The sequence below is a fragment of the Meriones unguiculatus genome, chromosome 1 (assembly GCF_030254825.1).
Source record: "Meriones unguiculatus strain TT.TT164.6M chromosome 1, Bangor_MerUng_6.1, whole genome shotgun sequence".
In the NCBI taxonomy this organism is placed as follows: Eukaryota; Metazoa; Chordata; class Mammalia; order Rodentia; family Muridae; genus Meriones; species Meriones unguiculatus.
The window spans coordinates 187,106,443-187,130,054 of NC_083349.1; the positions used below are offsets into that span (position 1 = coordinate 187,106,443).

A 23,612-nucleotide genomic window follows, 5' to 3' on the forward strand; every position below is an offset into this window, starting at 1 on the left:
TCTTCACAGATGGCCACAGCAGGTGATACTGGAAACGGCAGGATAGAATCAAAGAGCCCCAGTTGGTTCTGATGTACCCTTTTTGCCTAAAGCAGAGAATACAGTATTTGCTATTTAATCATGTGCTTAAAATCCTACCAGCTGACCCTCTTAACCACCATCTAAGCCTAAACTTCATACACCTGTCCAGATAGGATCAGTGTCCTCCTATCCTAACAGTGTTTCTCTGCTTGACTGTTTTACCTACATTGCCTCATTTTGATTTTGATCCTCACAACAGTCCTGAGAGTCATCTAGAGAAGGCTGCAGTTATTGTCATCACAATGGAGAAGAAAGCATATGGCAGTGAGGTTAATTTCGTCCCCCATGGTCATGGTCAATAGGCTGTGAATGCAGAAATCTGCTGTTGTCCCAGCACTTGTGTCACTGAGAGATTTATGATCCAGGGTAAGAGTGGCAATCTCTGAATATTGTTGCCACAATTGTATATCATACCCTTTTAGGGGTGGAAAAGCTTTTGAAGATTATTTACCCTATTATGAATAATGGAGAGAGACAAAGGTACTGAGGCAGAGATGAGTAGATCATGACTGTGGTGACAGACCCTGAGCCTGGAACTTCAGACACTCAGCCCAGCATGCCACGCTCCCTCTCCCCACATTGCCTTGACTTTGGAGCCCTTTGTTTGTGAATTCATTCTCGTTTTTAACAGGGGAAAGTAATTAAGTTTATGAGAAGAAACTCTGGTTTTTGAAGCTCTTCAATTTAAAGCCATGGGGAAGAAATAATTAAATTGAATTGAAGTCACAGCATTTAAAATGCCAATATACTGGAGATCCCTCCCCACCCCCACACATTTTTCCAATGTGTTTATGAACAGAATTAATCATGAACGCTTTCCCTGTAGCAACCCACTGAGTTGGAGCTGGAATGAAATATGTCATGTGGTGAGAATTCACTCAAATATTCAAATGGAGGCCAGCAGACTAAAAATATTCAAACTGCATACAATATTTGTTTTATTATGATCACAAATTTGATCATTTTCTATGTTCCTAGGGGGCACGCAGCCTGGCTACCCAGTGAGAACAAACAACATCTGGAGCAGAGTTTATGAAAATGAGCCAATTCTACACTTGGGGAGTACGAAATGTTTGTTAAGAAGTCAGTATTCACTGGCCAAATTGAGCTTGCTTTCTATTTTAAACCATTTGTCCCTCTTCCTTCTGTTGGTACCAAGTATCTGCCGTTGCCTTGGAAAATAAGCACATTGCTTTTGGATATCTGACCTTGCAGAGTGGATATCAGGCCAAAGAGCTTATTTTTCTGGCTAGGTTTAATCCAGAGGAAACCTGTTAGGCTGCTGAGATGCTTGGCCTGTGGCATTTCTGCTCTGACTGACAATCACATCATATTCAGAAGCTCCCAAATCTTCCTATGGACTGTAAATGGTCTACAGAAGTTAGAGATAAAGAGAATAGAAATATAGCTCTTCTTAAGTCAGGCCGCCCAGTTATTTCAACAGTGTTGGGAGTAGGTAATGTTGTCTCCATTGTACAAATAGGAAACCCATGGTTTACAGAAGCTAAGTTTTTGGACAGAGTCATATGGCCAAACGCAGGACAGAACCAGGTTTAAGTTCCAAGGCCTCTGATTAACATCCTCCCGTACTTTGTAAAAGTGTCATTACCCATCCTTTGCTGGATGTTGGCTATTTCCCCTGAAATAGAGACAGCTTCAGTGGCAGAACATGTTTGATCCCAGAGTTTAATCAGCCCTATCACATAAAAAATAACTATGAAAAAGAAGAAATGAGCCTAAACTTAAGTGGGAAAATCTCTTAAAATTCATACTTCAAACTCCTTCTATGAAGCTGTAGCACAAGTTACATGGGATCACATGATGACCTAGGGGCAGGTCTGGAAAAAGAGCACGGACTCATAGCCACCATGTGCCCTTAGTTATCTGCCATCAGTGAAAATGCATAGCAGCAGGACATGGCACATTTTGTTTCTGAATTCAAAAGAGAAAGTTCCAGAAACTACGGCTCATTATTGGATACCGATTTGTTTCCAATTCGGGAATAAAATTTAAAGTACCTGGTTTGTAAGCCTTTGGAAAAAGAACTGGTCCACGTATTCAGTATCAGTGACCAGGATTGAAGGTCACAAAGCTGGTGCTTTAGATTACTGAAAAATATACTGTATATTGTATAAACAACTTTTTAAACTAACTTTTTATTGGTTCTTTGTGAATTTCACACTGTGTACCCCGCATACCTCATCTCCGCATACCTGTCCTCCAACCTTACAACCTCCCCTCAAAAGAGAAAAATAAAATCTTGCTATGAAAGCTCCAGCGTGTCCAACAGTACACACTCTTTCCACACTTCCTTTTGGCAAATGCTTATTGCAATGGCTCATTGGTCTTGTCCGAGGCCTCTGGCTTCTACTACACTATTGATATTGGGACCTCACTTTCACCTGTTGTAGCACTCAAGAGAGCTCCTGCACCTCACCTAAACAGCACTGTAGAGCTGGCCCTGGATGTGGGCATTGTAGGTGAGCTACCCCAGAGGGTATGAGTGTGGGAGAGCCAGCCCTGCCTCTTGTCCACCCTGCTGTAGCAGGGATGAGGGAGAGACATTCTCCTCTCCTCCCTCATCCTTTGTGATCTATGGCAGGCAGGAGCGCTGGCCCTGGGGTCATGAGAATGGGAGGAATGACCATGTCCCCCACTGGTTGCAGCTCTCAGGGGAGTGAGCCATTCACCTTGCCTGGGCAGCACAGTAGAACTGGCCCTGGTGGCAGGGTTTTGCTGGTGAGTCTCAGGCCCAGATTCGGGGCTTTGAATTGGCAGCATCTACCCCATCGATGATCATCTGGAGTGCATGAAGGGACCATCCTACAGATCCAAAACTACAGGAATTCCATGACATGGGACAGCAACAGTATAAAGGACTTTTAATTAAAATTTAATTAATTATAGAAGGAAAATACTCCAGTAGACTGGGAGATGACATAAATGCAATGTTTCTTGATTTAACTGAAACATTTGAAAAGGTGTTGTATTCTAATTGTAAACAAGATAAAGAAATATGACTTGAGGTTTACAGTATACATTACTTGTTGAACTATATCCAGACAGAATGTCCCCACAAGAAAGTGGCCCATGTGGTGGTGTTGAGAGTGGCTCTGAAAAAGTCATAGTTGATATGAAGAACAGTCAGAAAAGTCATCTAAGCAGGGAAAGACACAGGATTATAGCAACTGTCTTCAAATATGTAAGGGACTGATGAGGTAAAGAGTAGAAAAAGTGAGGAAGGAAGACTTTGGTGCTATGGCAATAGCTAAATCAATGAAGCGCTTGCCACACAAGCTTGAGATGGTGATCCTCATGCATATGTTGGGTCCCAGCACTCTCATAAATAACTGTATGTGGTCCATGCCTGTAGCTTCAGGACTGGGTAAGAAGATCCTTGGGGCTTGCTTTCTGGAGCATTTAGCCAAAGCAGTGAGCTTCAGTGGAAGACTCTATGTCAAAAATACGGTGAGGTGGTGATTGGCTGAACTTGATAAAGATATCTGACATCAACCTTGACTACATACACACACACACACACACACACACACACACACATTACCGATAGAAATGGGAAAAAAGTCAAAGAACTATGAATCCTGGCTTAATCCAAGCACTCAAACTTATCTTTCTTTGTTGTGGTGGTGGTTTCCAGTCTGGGACCTCAGCCCATGGAATGATGCCACGCACATTTAGAATGGGTCTTCGCCCCTCAGTTACCATGATCTAGAAAAATTACAACAGACAAGCCCAGAGGTTTGTTTCCATGGCCAAGATTAATGATCACACTATCAGGAAAAAGGCTAAAAGAAATTCTCCACCTACTCTTAGGAGCCACCAGGAAGTTTTCTTCTTTACATGACAACATATGGGTAGGGAATTCTCTGCTTTGTGGTTAGCTGTGGACAAAGCTTGTCACTTCCTCCCTGTGCAAGATCTTCAACAAAGAAGATGAACTCAGACTGATTCATGCTCGTCAAATAGTGACAACAGTTAGCATAAACCTGTGACCAACCTAGCTTTCACTCAACTCCGACTGTGGAAATGAGCAGCTTTAAAGATGAGCTCATCATACAGAATCACAAACTCCATTCTAACGTGAACTACTAAACTGAGAGATCAAAATAGTATGGTGAAAAAGATGAGTTTGGGAAAATAAAAAAATAACTTTTCAAAATGAAATAGCAACATCTCTTGCTACTACAATTTAACTCTAGTTAAATTCAGAGGGAAGAAGTGCCAACAGATCAATAGTTTAACCCTCAATGATAACAGTTTCTGTAACATCTAAGAAAGTCTCAAATTCATACAATAATTGCTAAGTCTGAAGAGGTGTTTGAATAAGGCATTGATGTTTTAAAATTCATGATTTTAAGATGAAACTGTTGGCAAGCTTGAAATAAGAGATGGTCTAGACAGGTAGAATGAGGAGGCCCAATTACAAAGCTTTAGAGCAAATGAGAGGAATAACAATTAAAACTGATAATAACAAAATATAACAAGTAATTTATTGATTCAGCTGAAAAAAAAATCCTGGCCAGGTTTATGCTAGAAAAGTCTGTGGTTTGCTTAGCATATTCAAATTATTTGATCTGAAATATGTCTCTATCAGGTTTGTTTTTACATGTCAGAGCCCTCCGGACATGATTCACAAAGTCGGAAGAACAGTACAAAATATGTGTTTTTCTTTATAGATTATTTTAATAAATATTCTAATCATATCTAACTGGTCCAGGTAAGCTTCCTGAAGAAATGTCACGATGTGCCTGGGCTGATGTGAGAAGAGGGTTACCTGCTGGGGGGAGGGGGAGATTTGCATGCCAGTGAGTGATTTGTTAGTAGGAGTTCAATCCAAATTAATACCAGCTTCAACTTGTGAGGGGGAAAAATCTTTAGCTCCTGATTTTCAATAAACTGAAAATAGAAGAAGAGATTCACCTAATTGGAATGTTCTTGCTGCTTCTCAAAGTTCCGTCTGTGCATCAAATTCCTGGCTTCATTTAGGGAATGCGACACCCACAGTAGTCACTCCTGGGATATTTAAGATGTGTTTATTCTCTCCAAATGTTCTACAAAACTTCTCTGTTGAGGTTTGTGTAGATACATCAAGATCAATCTTTTTCTGTGTTGTCACCTCCCTGTCCTGTACATGAGTTTTGGCTGTGCCTCTCTGACCAACGCATCTTTCATGCCTGTACTCCAGGCTTCTGGAACATCATACCAAGCCTAACTGATATTCTGTGAGCTTGTGATACTGTCTTACCCATCAACTTTACTGTCTGCAATCTGTAAGAGGTACACAGAAGTATCTAAGTCACAATGTTGTTCTCTCTCCTATTGTCCTTCTCTGTGGCTCTTTAATAGCTTCCTTATTTCTTAATAATTGCCCTTAATTAATTGCCTGTATTTACAGTTGGACACTGATCTAGGTATTCTAAAACTCTCCTCTCCCCCTTCTTCAGGGACCTGATATAATCCTGGCACATCTTTTGCTTCTCCGATACTTTGTTCCTCCATGGCAGTGCTACACCCAGGCTTCTCTTGACTCTGTCCTTCTGTCTTCAATCTCCTCTCAGACTCAACACAGCTCTGTCACACCAGCCTCTGCATTTCTGTTCCTTTTCTAAATTTCAGGACTACCATTCTGACCTCATCTGGCCCACACTTCAGTCAGGTCCCAACCGAATATGTTGTAAGTCTCCATGTCATTGAATAACTCTTTTCCTCTCTTATGTGTCTGTCATATCTGCCGTTATCTTTATTAACAGAACTATTATTCTCCGGGCCACGTGGCTCTAATCTCTGTCCTCAACCTGCTTTCCATGTAGTTTCCACGGTCACGAACCAAGTCCTGCCCAGCTGTGGGCTATGAATGCTTTACAGCTATAGACTGGGTTCTGCACAGCTACAGTCAGATGAAGGAAGAACAACTCTGGGAGGAAGAGCTTTGACTACAGCTGTACCTGAGAAAGATGAGATGATGTTTGGAAATATAAACAGTAATAGAGGTATCAGCAGCCTACTTCCACTGGGAAAATGCACCCAACTAGATTTAAGATAGACAACATAAATTCTAATACTACACCATTAGTGCTATTTAGGCTTTGAGAGAAAGAGAAACTACAAAGACAAAGACCCCAGAAAGCCATACTTCCAGGTCAGATTAAAGAGCAAAAATATCTTCCATATCTGTGCTGTCCTAAGCAAGGTAGTAAACCACTCCAGGGTTTGAAGTCATCTGTAACCACTGTTGGGTGGAAGGAATTTTGTGTATATTAAACTTGTCAGAGAAGTCTGTGATGAGGATCCCTCCACTCCTTCAGATCGCCCTTAAAGTGCCAGAGGAACAAGTGGAGGGAGGGCTCCCCAAAAACCTCCTGCTGACCTCCTGCTGTTCTCCCAGATCATTACATGTCCATGATTAGTGTCCTCCATGGGAGTGCCAATCCACTGCAGAGCTATTTTCGTGTATAGGAGGAAGGCCTTGGCACGGCTTGCCTTGCTTCATAAATGTAGGTTGACAGAGTAGGTACAGTCTGTCTCATCTCACAAGTCACTTTGCTAGTTCACCTAGCATGCTGGTTGACTTTTAAGTTACTGGTGCACTCCGGTGAGGGCAACAGAATGAAATGTAAACTCAGACCCTTGCCTCAAACTTGACACTTTGCTGCTCAGTGCTTCTCAGTAACAGGAGCCGGTTAAGACACACGCTGAACCAGAAATCCCTGTCCCAAAATGTGTGATTCCTGCCCTATCCCTGGGAGAAAACCTCTCTGAGAATAAAAGGAAAACCAACTTTATTCTTGCTGACTTGGCTTGCGTTTTAAAGCATCCAAGGGATAGAAGACAGGAAGAGTCCCAATTGCTAGTTTAAACCTGTCTGTTGCTGGGGAAAACAAATCATGTTTTCTAAATGTCCTAGAAAAATGTTACAGATATTGTAAGTACTGACCAAATCCCTGGCCAGTGAGGATCCTTTTATCTTCTGCCTCCTCGGCCCTTGATAACCCAGAAACAAAGCATCTAAAGAGGCTTTGAATATGGCTTATGAATTAAGCAACTATCACTGTCTCTGATAACTACAAGGCAATCAATGCATTTTGTGGGATGGAAGGAGGCATAAAGATAGGAGGGAAGCCAGGAAGGGAGGGTAAGGATGTTCTGTTATCACCGTCAGGTTCAAGGCAATTTACCACAGAGCCATCCTCCCTAAATTATGTGTTGCTCTTTGTCAACATTGGAGACAATGTCTGATGATGTAGGTGGGAGCTAAATGCGATGCAATTTGATCGAATCCCAGAGAATCAGCATTTCTGTAAGGAAAGCGCATTAATAAAAGAGCATGGGCTTTAAAGTCAGGTGAGGCTGGACCCACATCTCACTTTGGGCCATCATTGATGATGTGTTCTTCATCCTTGTCATCCAGATTTGCTCCTTGTGGGACAAGGAGGAAGGGTAAGGTTATGATCATGAGTCTTGGTGTTAAAACCCACTGGTTTGGCTGTTTGCTGCTTGATTTGTGGCCTGACAGGTGAATCCTCCTTCCCGTGTCTTTGCCTCCATGGATGACTATGAAGTACTGGTGCTAGTGTTTATGAGCTTATGTAATAAGTGAAAGGAATGACGTGGAACTTTTTATTCAATAAACATTATCATTTTGTGTTTTTACATGGGCCCAGGTTCTCTCTAGCTTGTGTGAAACAGATTCTTTAGTTTTCATTGGCTGGAGAGCTCACCCTAGCTTGTACCACTGACTAAAGCACACTTCTGCTGTGTGTGTGCTCTTCCAGCGCTGTCCGCTTGAAGCCCTGGGCACTGTGGGAAGTGGAAGAGACAGGATCCTGACAGTTTCGGCAAGCCATCAATCACGTGTGCATTTGGGAAGGTTTTTCTGGTTGTTACGTCATAGGACACACTCAAGCACAGTGTGAGGACTTCTTGGTTGTGTGTAGATCATAAGCAATATCCCCTTCTCCTGCACGGAGTCAGGAAACAAAGCAAACAAGAGTTCAGGACAAACCAAACTTCCTCTCTCTCAGTTCCAGGGAGGCAAACACATCAAAAAAAGATCCCCTATCCTGGATTCTAAAATGAAATAATCTATACTCAAAGAATGTTAGAATGCAAAGTCCTTCAATTGGAAGACACTTAGTAAAAAAAGGAGTGAAATGTGTGTTCAGTGTTGGGTGAGGCCAGGATGACTTTGGACTGGGGAGTCAGAATACCCAAACCCTGTTATTGGCTGCTCATTTCCTCATAGATCCCTAAAGGACATAAGCTTGCCTCTGGCAGCCTCAGGCAAAGCCAGTGCATGTCAGTCTGAGGGTCTGGCTTGTAGAAGTAAAAATTAGAAAGGAGCAGGCAAAGCCAAAGGGAGAAAAGGGGTCTACCTCAGAGCTATCTCTGCCTAGCAATAGAGAGAAAAGAAACAGCAGGACTGCATTACATCCATCTTGGAAAACTCACAAACCTTGGCCTGCAGGAGTCATTTCTTTTAAGTGCTGTTCCTAGTCCTTAGGGATGAAGTAGAATAAGAAACTCTAGCAAAGCCTTAAAGAATGCTAACGAAAGAGGCCACAGTCTGGGAATTCCCCAAGTTGACTAGAGCTCACCATGGTAAAGGATCAACGATTCAGAGTCAGTGAGAAATGGGCCTAGCCTTGCTTCCTCTGGTTTCTAATTGTGCATCCTAATAAAACAGTTTTAACTTCTCTAAGCCGGAAGTTTCTCATTTAAAAATAAACCGTTCTTTCCACAGTGGGTTGTTAACGAAAATTTAGAAAGGCAACATTGCTGAAGCTCAGAGCAGAGAGGCAGGCCCAGTGTGTTAAAGCAATGGCGGGTGTTCTTATCATTACAGATTTCAGGAGTCACCTCTGCAGTGTCCCTAACAAGTTATTAGCTCATTTCTCTCTGGCTATCTCTGGGGACAATGGGCTCAATATCTCACAAGAAAGCTTATTATGTTAGTAGGTAGCTGTAGAAAATTATTTTTTTATATTGGCTGTGGACACCTTTAATTCCTGCCTCTCTCCCTGGAGCAAGATAAAATGTGTTCTGTCTTCTATATGGTGGAGCTTTATGGGCTTAATAGCATTTAGTTATGTTCCCCCGAGTCCTATCTTAGCTGGAAGCAGCTTCCCTGCCATTTTTAGCCATCATGTCTGGGACCATTTCAGAGCTCTTCACCACCCAGACTGCTATCCTTCATCCCTAAGGGACCCTGTAAGAATCAATGAATATAGGCTGTCATTGCCCTGTCACGTAAAGGTGACTCTCAGGCATTCTGCAATGGATGTCTCTATACAACACTGAGTGGCCATAGGAAAGAAGTGGAGTTCTTCAGGTTAAGATGATTTATTAATAACTTATCTAACCTTGCTAATTTATCTCTCTAATAAATGTGTACTTAGTACTTGTATGATGTCTGCCCCTAATTCAGAACCGGACTGCACTCTAGGAATCTCCCTTTTCAGAGAATATGTTGCTGCTGGTGACTCACAGGAATGTGCATGCTGCTGCTGAGAAAAAAAAAAAGTAAAATGAGTAAGAACTATGGTTCTATTGTACTCATCTGTCATTCTCCAATATTCTAAAACTTTCTAGCTTTCACCTACCTATCTTCTATCTATTTATCTATCTACTGTTATGAATTGTAATGTAAATATCTGATATGCAGAATATCTGACATGTGATTCCTGTGAAAGGGTCTTTGACCCCGAAAGTGTCACGACCCACAGGTTGAGAACCACTGCACTTGCTAGATAGCACTAGATATGGTTTTCCTACAGAAAACCCCATCTCCCTGCACCCTATCAAGCTGCTTATTTGTCTCTCAGATCTCAGTATCGGGGTAATCTCCTCTAATTGCCATTTTACCGTTATATGGCCTGATTAACATTTTTCACTCTAGTACTTTACACTTTTAAATATTTCTTATAATTATTTTTATCCTCCCCATTGTGTTTGAATATGAATTGTCCCTGAACACTCTGAACACTCGGAGTCTGAACACTCGGTCCCTGTTGATGATCCTGCTTTGGAAGGTTATGGAACCCCTAGGTTATGGGGCTTCTATGAAACGGAGGTTTCTCGTAGGCGGCTCCTGACAGCTCCGTGTGGATCTTCTTTTGTGCCATCTGCTTCGTGATCGCAGACACCATATTCCTACCACCATGCCGCCTCCCCTGTGTGAAAGAGAAAAGAAAAAGTGACTCCACCAAAGTCTACCTTAGAGAAACAGTGATTTCACTGGGATTGCAATAGGAACATAAGCTCTACACATACAGAAAGTCCTCGACTTGCAATGCTTTTGGCTTTATGATGGTGTAACCAAAACAAACAAATAAACAAAAAACCCTGTGCCTATTCAACAGAAACCATTCCGTGTGTGTGTGTGTGTGTGTGTGTGTGTGTGTGTGTTTATCACAAGAACTTGCTTTATAGCCTGCCTCGGTCCTCAGATTAGAGGTATGCATCATTATGACTGCCATTGAATTTTGACTGCTGCTCTTTCTCTGCATCAGCAATAAGCAGTTTGTTACAATTCTGAGCTGCTGAGTAGTGGCAGTGAACCAACAGTCTCAATTAGCCCCCAAAGCTTAGGAAACGAGGCGCTGCAGAGCGCTGTGTTGAGCTATGGTGTTCGGCGGGGAGGGGCATCGTATGCTCTAGGGCGTGTCCCACTCGGGTTCAGGCTGAAGACGGCCTTTACCCTATGCCCCTGGTTTGCACATTTTCCCTCCAGTTCTTCCTCGTGCTTAGAAGTGGAGCAATCCATAGCCTTGCATCACCAGAACCTCTCCAGTATTAGACAGTCCTAAACCCAAAACTCCAGAAGGAAAGAAGCGTAGATTTTCTCACCCCCTCTGTAAGTAACCGCCAAGCATTATGGCTGCAGCAGTCATACTGCTATTGTGATATACTGTTGTGATATAGTTCACCTTCTATAAAAAACATGGGGTGGAAACTTTCAATAATTACAAAAGGCAAAGATTCAACCGTTTTAAAGATCCAAATTTATATTCCTTACTATTGAACAACAGAAGTCTGGTTTTTAGAATACAGAAAAAATAGGAGATTATTACAAGAATTGGAAATTTCCTGTTGTTGCTCTGGACAGGAGGATTTTGCTTCTGCAAGGAGTGCATCTTAATAAAAGCTTGCTGTCTCGGTAACAGGTGCAACGTAAAAATATGGGAAATAACCTCAAATTCCAGGATGCTTTCTTTCATTAATATAAATCTGCCAACCCACTGACAGTTACTACTTTAATCTCTGTTACAGTCTTGCCTAATCAACAACATGATTTGGCAATAGACCCAACTTGATAGTGGATATATTGAATGAAATGCAGGAATCTTATTCTGTTTAATCATCCTACATTCCCACATCAGACTTCCCTGTGATCATCCTCATAGCTCGCGCTGGCTGACTGTCCTCCCTGCCTCTATACTCCAACCAGACGCCTCTTAGTTGACTATTCCAAATGTACCTTGTTCTCACTTGTAGGGACTCAGGTATTGAAGTCCCTTCTACCTCAATACTGAACTTTTCTGCACTTGCCTTGGTAACTTCTATACAGCATGTCGGAATCCTACTTAGAGCTTCCATGGGAAAAAATTGTGCCTCTTTTGTTATTCTTATAATATCCTTTCTTCTCCTATCTTAATTCTCTATGCATTGTCACTTAATATTAGACTTTACCTCTGGACTATACACATCATTAAGGTAGGGATAGTGTAGTCCAGGTATACAGTAAACCTCCGAATAAGCACTTGTATAGGAAAAAAATTAAAATACATTAATGGCTATCCTGAAGACACTTTTTCTTAAACTGTAATGTTCTGAAACCCTTTTATAGAAGGAACCTGTGCTTCCATTTCATTCCCTGCCTAAGGTCAAACTTAATTTTTCTGTTGGAAATAATTACTTTCTCATGACAGATGGAAGCAATGTGATTTGCTACCAGTATAAACTGGTGCAAGTAGGAACCTATATGTGTGCAGCAGACTGAAAGTTGGTTCTGTACATTTATAATTGATTAGGTGATAAGTAGATCCCTTCTCCATTTGAGAGCTTTAGTGCAAGGCTGATGTGGAGTAGAACCAACAGTTGAATGTTAGAGAAAACTAGGTTGGTGTAGAAATTCTTACCCTGCCTTTAAGAGTCTAACTACTACACGTGTTTGTCCAGAGATCCTTCTAGGGAAGGCAGAGAATGAGGTGCTTGAGAACATGGTCTTCAATCTAGGTTAACTCCTACTTCTCCCAGTGTGGTCACTGGTGAGGCCTTCCTGGTGTGCCTGTCGGTGATGCTCAGGCCACAAAGCTTAAAACTTCATCTCTATGGCTCCCTTTTAGCAAGGTTCCTGATTATAATTGGGTTGTGCTAATCAGATGTACACTGATGAGATGTGAACTGGGAGATGAATTTAGTGAGGAGAAGGAGGCAGCGCCTTAGACATGTCCTTCTGGTGCCTAGCCCTGGCTCGTGGAGCACAGTCATGCAACACATTCTCAGACCCTCCAGTAATTTCAACAATGGCTTCCTGATCCCCTAAGACATCTGAGGGAAGACCTGAAGCTGCAGTCCTCATAGCAGCTTCTTATACAGTGAGTATTCTGTTAGGTGTACTTGTTAGTGAAATTAACCTCGTTAAGTGAGAATTAAATTAGTATAGGGAATGAAGTGTTGATGAAGTCACAGCAAGTGTGAACAGAAGAAGCAGGCTACAAGCTAACCTCCCAGGAATATGCCACACAACCAACACTCCGACCAGGGAACTGTTAATACTGTAACAATCAAGAGGCTGCTATGAGGACTGCACGTTTTATAATTGATTAGGTGATAAGGAGATCCCTTCTCCATTTGAGAGCAGCCCATAGCCTGCTTCTTCTGTTCACACTTCCTATGACTTCATGAACATTTCATTCCCTATATTAATTTTATTCTCACTTAACGAGGTTAATGTTACTAACAAATACACCTAACAGAATACTCGCTGCACAATTTGTTGCAAAAGTGAACTTAGACCACATGAATGATGCTTATGTTCTAGAGCCCAGCCAATCAGAAGCCCTTAGCAAACCATGGGTTTGGGGGTTTGTTTTTCCTTTGATCGTCGGGATGTATTTTCTATAAAACGCTTGCTTGTAGCTTTGCTAAGAAGGAAGCTTGCCATTTTCTCCAACCTATCAGAAATGAAACAGAGTAGTCAGAGATGGATGGAGTACTTTGAGTAAAGGAGGAAGCTAAAGTCTCCTGTTCTGGATGGTCTTCACTGGACCTTCAGATATTAAGCCTGAGAGCATCTACATCATGGCTGTGTTGTACACAGTGTAATTAAGTGAAATGAAAAAGACAGGTCCATCTTTAGGGACAAAGCATACACCTCCATTTAGAAAAGATGCTCCATTTATTTCTCTTTAGAGAAAGAAAGCCTCCTTTTAACAGGGCAAGGACAGAAAGGACAGAGAGCATCTCTCAGAGACAAGAGAAGAAAAAGGATCACACTCAAACTCTATATAGACAGAGGAAAGTGAGCCAGGGCTGAAGGCTGAAGAGAAAATTGAGACACTAAGATGATTAAAACTGGGCATTAGTGTTAGAAAGGAGCTAAAATAAGAAACAACTCCTCAGAGCACCAGACACAGAGAATTTTAAACTTTGTATATTGGAGCCTCCAAGACAGGGACAAACTGGGACATAAATGGCTTCTGGCAGGACAGCAACTTGCATTACTTTGACTCTGGGTAATTGGCTTTCAGAAGTAATTGCTAACCCTGCCTCTGGATGCCTTCATGAATACCTGAGCATGGAGATGTATCCCTCTTTGCCTTTGGCAAACTTCCCAACTTTTCTCATCTACACCCAATTTTGATTACATTGTCTGTATCCCATAAGGCTAGCCTAATAATGATAAATAATGGCAAGGCTCTGAAGACCCAAACTCTGAAGACCCCGGTGAAATGGGAATGAGTAGGGGGAGGCAGCCAGAGACAAGCTGGCATTGCTCCTATCTTGCTGGAAATAGTGTGGTCACTACAGCGAGCACTTGTGTTGTGTCTGGTATGGCAAGCCAATTCTCCATTTGGATTGTGTTTTGCTCAGTGTTCCTTGGGGGTGAATTCTGGGCAATCCAGCCTTGTTTGGTATGCTTGTAAACTTAACTGTGAAGGTGAACCTTTAAAAAGTGACCTTCAACTCCAGCCAGAACCAAATCATTGTGGCAGCATAGTATTTGAATGTGTTATGAAAATATTATTATACAAAACACACCAAATACAAGCAATAATAATACCAAATAATAATACCATCAACAAAACGATATGACAAAAAATTGAAGACCCCAGAGAAGGAAGAATGAAACAAAGAAAGAAAGTTAAAGCCAAGCCACTAAGCAGAACCTGCCCAGAGCAGGTGGGACTTAACCATTGTAAAACACTAGCAGAAATAGAATAAAAGATTTTCTGGTGGTCCCAAGAACCACAAAAAAAGCTCATTTTCCAAATAAGGTGACATAATTCTGAGTGAAACTCTCACCAGCTGGACATGAAAACAACCAGTTGGCAATGGTGTAAAATGCCATAGACTATACCAGGCAGATGAGTGGCATAGTAAGAGCCTTGTAGGACCACTAGCCACTATAGATGATACTCTCTGCAATGGTAAGAGTGTTGTGAGACTATGAGAAAAACTGATATGGGCATATAGCTGTTTGACAGTGTAGAAACAGTGGTTGAAAATAATGAGGTGTTTCCAGAACCAGGAAGAATGTAGAAGAAACAGGACTGTCACACTAAAAGCCTGAACTATTTACTATTTCAAAGCAACAAAACAGAATCTCAGAAACTAGCCTATCCTGACTCCATGAGAGCCTCCTTTTAACAGGGCAAGGACAGAGAGCGTCTCTCAGAGACAAGAGAAGAAAAAGAATCACACTCAAACTCTATATAGACAGAGGAAAGTGAGCCAGGGCTGAAGGCTGAAGAGAAAATTGAGACACTAAGATGATTAAAACTGGGCATTAGTATTAGAAAGAAGCTAAAATAAGAAACAGCACTGAAACCTTTCAAATGTAGTACAGTGAACAAGCAGAGAAGCTCGGGAATGTCATCAGCAAAAACCAGTGGATGTGTGCAAGCTCTTTCAGAACTTGGGGAAGGGGAGGGGGAGAAAGTCAAACACTTCAGAGTAAGGATGACAATGAAAGGCATGTGAGCAAGTAGACAACAGAACATACAATAAGATAAACTAAAGATGGAGACAACAAAGAACATAAGCAAAAAAAAAAATTAAGAACCTGCAGGAAAAGATATGAAATATGGACAAGAAAAATTCAACATAATGTCATTAGAATCATTAAAAAAATATTCAAAGAAATGACATAAAAGAAGTCCTATGAATTGCAAGGAATACAATAAAAATTAGCTTTCCTGAAATGAAAGATGACTTAAGGCTACATATTGAAAACACACAGCTTGTATTTGGGGAAGCTGGTTTATGTGTCTGACACTAAGGCATATGTTTCTGATACTATAAGACTCAAAAACAAAAACGACTTTTAGCATCCAATAAAACCACATCAAATTTATCAACCAAATTGTGTCTTTAAGAGGTGTCACCAATAATTGTGTTGTGGACACACACACACACACACACACACACACACACACACAGAGAGAGAGAGAGAGAGAGAGAGAGAGAGAGAGAGAGAGAGACTCTTCCTGGCCAATTGAGGCATAAGATGACCCAATTACAAGAAAAAGAGCCACTAACATGCTGTTAAAGAAGATGAAGTTTATAAAATAATGATTGCCAATTAGAGCGAGTATCCATAGCACTCACACTCTGGTCTCTAAAAATTTAATTTATTTCCTACTCCAAGACATGAAATTTGATGGGAGAAATAGCTAAATTCAGATGTAGGGCAGGAAGTGACTAAAATGAGCCCATGATGTCTGGACCTGCTAGAAAAGGGGAGGGGGGTCTATTAGGAGGGCACAAGAGCCCACAACTGCTGTCACTGTAATGGCTGTGATGGATGTCGTGTGGCTTTAGACAGCACATAGTGCCTCTGTCTGCAGGCTTGTAATGCACTCAGGGGGGTTGTCTCTTAAACGTGATGACTCTTTGAAGCTAAATCTGTGAATTTCAAGCCCAAAGAGAAAGAACAAGGAAATACAGAGAAAATGCATCTGGTGCTCTGACTCTCCCCACTCTTACGCTATTACAGAATGGATGAGCTGATCTACAATTAGATAAAAGAGATGGGCTGCGAATGCAGTAGGAAAGTTGCAACAGACAGGAAAAGTGAATCCTTGAAGCTGTAAGAAGCCAATTCAGGTGCCTATTACCATTGCAATTATAGCCTCTCGATATATTCTTTTATTTTTTGCCAGTCTCTGACAAAAATTTCCTTTCTCATCCCCCCATAAATAGACATTAGAATCAAGGGATTGTGGGAACAAGGTAATACAGTGTTCTTAGCTTTTCACTGCTATCTTCTGTGTGACGCTTCTCGGTGAGCAGGACGGTCTCATATCACACCAGGTATGATACTGACATAACTGAAAATTCCAGCCAATGATTCCAAATTTGTAATATTTTATTTTATGGTCATCAAAACAAGTATTCTATCAACCGATCCATCGCCACACAGCAAATCACAAGTACACATGGGAAGTACTTTGAATGGTGGGTCCCCCAAAACTTGAGCCCGTACCCTAATGGCTAGATGATGTATATGTGATGCTATTTGAAAAGGGGAGGGGTTCTCTGAAGATGTAATCATCTTAGTGATCTTGCTCAGGTCGTATTGTATTATTGAGAGGGCCCTGGAACCAATGGTGAGTGTCTATGTGATGAGGCAATGAAGAAGCAGAGAAGAAAATGGGAAGACAGAGATAGTCATTCTGTAACATGTCCACCAGCCCAAGTAATCGGTCACCACCAGGCACTGGAAAAGGCGGGGCAATAAATATCCTCACAAGTCCTAGATGCAGCGCGTCAGGGCTGGTGTGCTGACCCAGGAACTGTGGGAGAATATACTTCTTTTTCTTAAGTCAAAACCAGATATATCCTAACACTAACGAGAGAAAGGTGCATTTGTCTGTGATGGGTTTGTAGTAGGGACATAGATTAATAGTGTAACGTAGTGTATGTGTGTATGCTCTAAAACTGTCAGTTTGTGGGTTTTATATATAAATATCAAATATAAATTATGTTCACAAACTCACAATAATCCTGCTTTTAACCACTAAGGCATTCGGTTAAAATCAAGCATTTTTCCTGTCCTTCTGATGTAAACTGTAAGACAGGATAACTAGCTAATGAAGGGAAGAAAACTTTACTTAAATTTTTGTCTAGTAAACTCAGAAGGAAATCATGAAATTAAAAGGTCCCCAATTTATGAACCTGGTGAAATAATGAATATTGGAACCAGTTATCAATAGATGTCATAACACAGTAGTTAAACAATAAATGAGGAATTTAAAAATGAAGTCAGGATGTGGCCCCTTTCATGAGTCCAACTGGAAGGTTTTAATGCTACCTTTCAATTATCATGTCTGCAAAGTGAGGATCTAAAGTTAGCCTTGCCATGTGATCTGTTAGTTACAGGGTGAAGGATCAAAACCTGGAAGCAATGAGCCAAGTCCTGTTGACAGGTAACCTTGTTTCTCTAACCAATCAACAACGTCCACCTAGCTGGAAGGAATACAGAGACTGATGGCACAAGCCTTTACTCTCAGCTGCTTGGGAAGCTGAAGCAAGAGAATTACAACTCTGAGGCCACCTTTAGTAATTAGCAAGACATTATTGGGAAATAAAAGTTCCATTAAGAATAAAGTTATAGTTTGATGGTAGGATGCTTGCATAGCATGTAAAGTGCTGAAAAAAAATAAACAATGATAATGGGTGAAAGAAGGGTCTATATATTATACCTTCATTCCTCTCAAAGGATTCTCTCTGAGTTGCAGGAAGCCTTTTTCTCTGTTACCTCTAGACTTACTGCTTCTCTGATGATGTCCGTTTCCACATACTCTATCAGTAGGTTATACTTCAGAATCACTCAATGTATTACAATCTTCTTGATTACTTCTATTAAATAGACCAACTATTTCCTGCCAGACCCCTGGTTCATACAAACTAGTATTCAAAGATGGTTAAATATGGCAGCAACAGGGACACTTTGTTGAAATTATCTCCAGATAACTTTGGACCCTGAGACCAGTCTGCGCTACAAAGCAAGTTCAAGTCCAGCCTGCCCTGCAGAGAGAGATCTGGTCTCAAAATGAAACAACAAAACAAAACTTCCCCAGGTAGAACTAGACACTGAAGCATACACAGATGACATTGTAATGTGATGGCTGAAATTAGACCTTTAATATGATGAATAAAATGTATACATGAATTAAGAAAATATACTGGGATTGCATGACAATACATATTTGCAGGAATTCACTGTATTATTCTCAAAGTTTTATGTATATTCAGGAAAAAGAAATCACATAATAAAAACAGTTTTTCTCTGACCCTACATTATCTGTTTAATTAGCTAAGAGGAAGAAAATTGAAGAAATGTATTTGTAGAGTCAACAAGCAAATACTCTAATAAGGAGCATAAATTTGGTGATGGATTCCTGCTTTAAATCTCACTTCATCTGCTGAACAATGGCAAGTCTTTCTAACTGCTTCCCAATCTAATTTTCTAACTAGTAAAATACTAACAATATCTGTAACATTAAAATGTTATTGAAATAATTAAGTAAAATGATGTTTTTAATCTACCTGGTACTCAGTAGATACTTAATAAATTGTAGAAGATGCTGATTTCAACATGAATTGTAATGCTTCAGTGCCTCCCCCCCCAAAAAAAAATAAATGGAATTGAGTCTGGGGCAATGAGATGGAAAGAGAAAAAAGTGGATAATAAGAATGTTTTAATAAATGTGTCCTCTCATGGAGATTGACTTGTGAGATTTCATTGTCTGTAGGGACCTACAATTTTTTTACAAGCTAATTAAACTATATCAGCTGAGATAAAAAGTACAGTCAACGCTATTTAAATAGCATGTAGTAATTAGGAAACTAGTTTAATGGAGAAAGTCTCAAAGGATAAGTCCTCCCCCACCCCCATATTTGACAGAACAAATGTTTTATAACACCTTGATAGGAGCACCACATTGGTTCAAGCCTTGCTAATTGGGATGGCTTTCATTCTAATCGTGGGTAAAGTGCTTAAAAACATTATAATGAGACCATGAAGAAGCACAGATGCTTGGCAGTTTGGCTTTCCGTGAGGCCCTCTACATGATTGGGAAAAAAGATGGAGTGATGTGTTATAGCACACATTTGTTGTACTGTTCGGGCGGGGGTTCTCGATGAATTATTAACTGATCAATGTGATGCTGTGTGAGAGGGCTGTAAAGCAAAATGATGTTTCCACTGAGACAGCTGAGCGGCAGCTATGTGCTCATTAGCATCGCCTTCATGCAGGAGGAGAATGACAAATTGAAAGGAATCTGCTAGTGATTCCACATCCCCAAACCTCACCCAGCTCCTCACTCGACTGAGGAAGAATTGCCCGAGGGTTTGAAATTTCTAACTTATTGCCCCTGTTTTCTCTCACATTAGCTTCGTTGTGTCTGTAAACACAGATGGCCAACGCTTTGATTCATTTTAACAAATCTGGCTGTGTAAGCTTGCCACTTAACTGGGACAAAACAGGCTCCCTCAGGGGTCCTGTCTCCAGTGGGCCTTCCCTGAGTCCTGAATGCTCTTTGCTTCATCACACAGTCCTGTAACAGCTTGTTTGGGTACCACACTCAAGTTGTGATAGACCCATCAAAATTAGATTTTTGTTGTTTTTTTCTGAGAATATTAGAATTTCCCCCAGGCAGGAATCCAACTTTCAAGTTTAAGGAGTATGAAGCCCTGCTGGGTGTCTGGATTGAAAATGTAGATCAGGAGAGAGATTTCTAACCTGGGGACACTTGGTAAGGTCATCAAAAGGCGACCTTCAAATAGCCTGCGTCTGCTGTGATACTCTTGCTATGATGGACAAGCGCCAGGAAAGACCTCTGCCTTGTCTCTGAAGTGTATGGAGAGTGTGGGACACACAGCCAGGTCAGCCCTGCATCCAGGAGGCAGTGGACGGTCTGTGTACAGTGATCTTACATTACATCCAAAGAACATTTGTCAAATATCTCCCTCTCTTCCCATTTGCTTTGTGCTCAGGCACGTGCATACACACACACACACACACACACACACACACACACACACATTTGTCTTTTTGTGGCTTTTGTCTCTGTTTGGCTGATTTAACTTGATATGACAATCCAAGTTCCACCTCCTTTCCTGTAAATAATGCAATGTTCTTTTTCTGTTGCCTAATAAAACTCCATTATGGGGCTGGAGATATGACTCAGCAGGAAGAAACACTTGAGGCTCCTCAGAGGACCCTTGCGATCACCTATTTCAGTTGCCTCATAACTTTGCATAACTCCAGCCCCAGGGCATCCTTGGCAGGTGCTTGCACACTCATGCTCAGACCCACACAGAGACACATAAGTAAAAATGGAACCAATCTTCAATTCCACTGTGTATATGCACCAGATTTTCTTTATTTGCTCATATACTGGTGGACTGTAAGCTGGTTCCATATCTTGTGAAGAGTGACTATACGAGTATTGGGGGCGGAGGGCGTGACTTAGAATATCCCAAGTACATACCCAAGAGTGGTATAGCTAAATCATATGGAAGTTCTATGTTTAGGTTTTTGAGCTACCTCCACACTGATTGCCATAGCGACTGAGAATAGTTTGTGTTACCACTGGTGTTGTGTAGAGATTTCTCTTTTCCAATTGTTCTTTGTTTTCCTGATGCAAGCATTTTGAACAGTTGAAATGGACTCTCACTGTAGTTTAAATTGCAGCGCAATTTAGCCTGGTTGGCTAAGCATGTTGAACATCTTATCTTATGTTTATGGGCATTATATTTTGTCTCTGAGAGCTGTCTGTCCCTTTTACTTGTTGTTTATTTGAGATGTGGGTATTTAATTCTTTTTGAAGTCTTTATGGATCCTTCAGTTCTGTCAGGGGTGCACTTGGCAAGGACTTCCTCCCATTCTCTAGGCTTCTCTTTACTCTGCTGATGGCTCCTTTTGTGTGCAGAGAAACCTTCTCTATCAGTCCTATGGGTCAGTTATCACTGTGATTTCCTGAGCTGTGGAGTCTTTTCTAGAAGAGTCTTGCCTTTGCCTATACCTTCTAATGCTTCCTTTAGCATTTTTCTCTGGCAGGTCAGAATTTCAGGTCTTTTATTTCTTTAATTGAAAAATAGGTTCTTTTCTCATATAATATATTCTGATTACAGTTTCCTCTCCCTCTACTTCTTCGAGTTCCTCTCCACTTCTCTTCCCCTCTGGATCCACTCCCTGTCTGTCACTCCTTAGAAAAGAACAGGCTTCTAAGAGGTAACAGCCAAACATGACAGAATATATGCAACAAGTTGAAGCAAAACTATCATATTTGAAGTTGGACACAGCAACCCAACAGGAGGAACAGAGTCCCAAGAGCAGGCAATAGAGTCAGAGACCCTCTCATTTTCACAGTCAGGAGTCCCACAAAAATACTAAGCTAGCAGCTATAACATATACCCAGAGGACCTGGTGCAGCTCCTTGTGTGCTCCGTGGCTTGCTGTTTCAGTCTCTGTGAGCTCATATGCTTATTTGATTTAGGGGGATTTGTTCTCCTGGCATTCTCCATTCCCTGTGGCTCTTACAGTCTTTCTACCTCCTCCTCCATGGGATTCCCCGAGCTCTGAGGGGAGGGATTTGATGGAGACTTCCCATTTAGACTCTCTCTCCAGAAAAGGTCTGGCTGTGGGTTTCTGCATCTGCTGCCAGAGAAAGGGTCTCGATGATGGCTGGACAAGACACTAATCTATGAGAATAGTAGAAAATAATCAGGACTCATTTCATTGACACTGTTTTTTTGTTTTGTTTTGTTTTGTTCTTTTTGAGCTGTAGTGTTCGGCTCTTACTCAAGGTCTCTGGGTAATCTGGTCTCTAGTTCTTGGTGACCCACAAAGTCTTATCTGGAAACTTTTGATCCATATTTAATTGTTTTTTTTTTTTATTCAGGGTAAAAGAGATAGTCTAATTTCATTCTTCTACACGTGGAAATTCAGTTTCCCAAGAACAGTGTGTTAAAGAAGCTGTCGTTTTCTCCAATGTGTTTTTAATGCCCGTGTCAAAAATCAGGTGGCTCTAGCTATGTGGCTTTGATTCTGGGTATCTACATTCTACTGGCCAGTTGGGTCTGTTTTGTGCCAGCCCCATGCTGTGTTTTGTTGCTATGGCTTTAAAATATGATTCAAAATCAGGCGTTGTGATGACTCCATCACTGGTACTTCTTTCTAGGGTTTCTTTGGCCCTTCAGATTGTTTTAGACTTTCATATGCATTTGGGTTTTGTATATAATAAACATTCTGAGCTTCTGGGTGGCTGAAGTTTCTCCATCAGAGAGCTGAGTCCATCCAATGCTAACTATGTGTCTGTGTGTATTTGTCTTTTTATTCTTTGACAACACCAGTCATATCTATCCCTAGAGCCACATCCAGCACAATGAGGAAATGGGGTGCAATTGTCTCTCTCTGATTCTAAAAGAAATGCTTTTGGTTCTTTCCCAGTTTGCTGTTATGTCAGCAGGAGGTTTGTTCTGTGTGGACGTGTTTAGTTTGAGATACATTCCTTCACTTCCTCGTTTCTCAAGGCTTCCTTCATAAAGGGATTGAAACTTTGTCAAAGGTCTTTTTTGTTATCTATTGAGATGATTGTGTAATTTATATCCATAGGCTATATTATGTTTATTGTTTTTAGATGTTACCTATCCTGCATCTTTAGCATAAAACCAACTCAGTCATGATACATGACCATTATAAACAGAGTGCTGAATATACTTTGTAAGTATTTTATTGAGAATTTTTGTGTCTATTTTCATTAGTGGAATGGTTTTGAATTATTGCGACTTTCCCCAAACTTACTTACTTTCTTTCTTTCTTCCTTCCTTCCTTCCTTCTTTCCTTCCTTCCTTCCTTCCTTCCTTCCTCTCTCTCTCTCTTTCTTTCTTTCTTTCTCTCTTTCTTCCTTCCTTTCTTTTTTTTTTCCGCAAGCCTACTTTGCACCTTTGCAATAGCATTCCACTGAATATGAGCTTATAGAATGTCAACACAGTCAACCTAGTAGCCCTGGTCAGTGGGTCATCAATCTTGATAAAAGTGTATAAAGTGAGAGAATAGGAAATAAGATTGTGGATCTAGGGATCCTTGAATCCATGTTTGTCACTAGACCTAACACAGCCCTTAAATATATGGGTGACTGTCCTTCAAGTATGAGGAGGCAATAAAATTTATTAGATATGGATCCATCTGAAAGCACCACTAAGTTTTCCGATAGATATTTTCATTTTGCATCTTCTAACAGTCATTAGAGACTAAAAATATAACCATTGTGTGGGAGATC

At 41.0% G+C, this 23,612-nt stretch overlaps 1 long non-coding RNA gene across 1 annotated transcript in view; it reads left to right on the plus strand.

Annotated features, from left to right (window-relative positions):
- LOC132652392 (uncharacterized) overlaps positions 1-2,233 on the plus strand; it is a 70,314-nt gene extending 68,081 nt beyond the window's left edge. The window contains exon 2 of the long non-coding RNA XR_009589926.1: positions 1,060-2,233. This is a non-coding gene — a long non-coding RNA (uncharacterized LOC132652392). The remainder of the gene's footprint in view (positions 1-1,059) is intronic.
- Positions 2,234-23,612: the final 21,379 nt, after the last annotated feature.